This window comes from Egretta garzetta, unplaced genomic scaffold, assembly GCF_000687185.1.
Source record: "Egretta garzetta isolate BGI_Z169 unplaced genomic scaffold, ASM68718v1 scaffold943, whole genome shotgun sequence".
In the NCBI taxonomy this organism is placed as follows: domain Eukaryota; kingdom Metazoa; phylum Chordata; class Aves; order Pelecaniformes; family Ardeidae; genus Egretta; species Egretta garzetta.
The window spans coordinates 138,248-139,064 of record NW_009259309.1 but is presented as its reverse complement, the minus strand read 5'-3'; positions in this window follow the sequence as shown (position 1 = coordinate 139,064).

Here is an 817-nt window from a genome sequence, read left to right as displayed (position 1 = left end):
ATCTGCCTGCAAGGCTGCTTAGTAATTTCCCTCCTGAAAGGAAACCTTAACACGCTGTAAATAGGTTTGAGCCTTCCCTGGCTTACCTGTGTTCTGGGGATGCAATGGGTGATGATCGTCTCCAAACCCAAGCGCCGTGCTTGCCCACGCAGGGCTGAGCCAGTTCGACTGACGGCTCCAGCTCTGCAGCCAAAACTTGACCGGGGACGTCTCGCAGAGCTCTCCCTCACCTCAGGCACTTGCCACGCCACTTCCTCCCCTTATTTTGCAGAGTCTAATTACTTTCTAGTGTGGGAGGACTAGGAGAACGTGCTGGAGTTGTTCCTCCAGCCTCTGCAATTCGCTTTGGTATTTATAAACACAGCGCGGATGTGATGGGCGATGCAAGGGCAAGTTGGTGCGGTAGCTTCAGGATGAGCAATGCCTTCTTCAGCATGCATCTGAGCGGTAGAAAAGGACCAGAAAGGCCGTGAGGAGGGAAAAAGTGAGACCTCCGAGGTGATAGAGGCATACAGAGAGCCAGGAGAGAGGTCTTGCTGGAGGAAACCAGACCGTCCCAAGGTAACATCAAAAGCTCACTGCTATAAGCATTGAGATCAGCGCTTATTCCCTTCTCTGCTCGCTTTGTTGGAACAGTTTCAGTATGAGCTTAAATACTTTGCGGGATATAACTTTGCCCACGGCAGCCGGTCGTGCTGCCGTACCTCTGCTCCTCTCCATTCTTGCTAGTGCTCGGTGGCATTGCTCCGTCTCAGCACGAAGGTGATTTTTTCATGCCTTTAGTCTTCAAGCTTTTCCTGCTGGAGATGAAATCTCT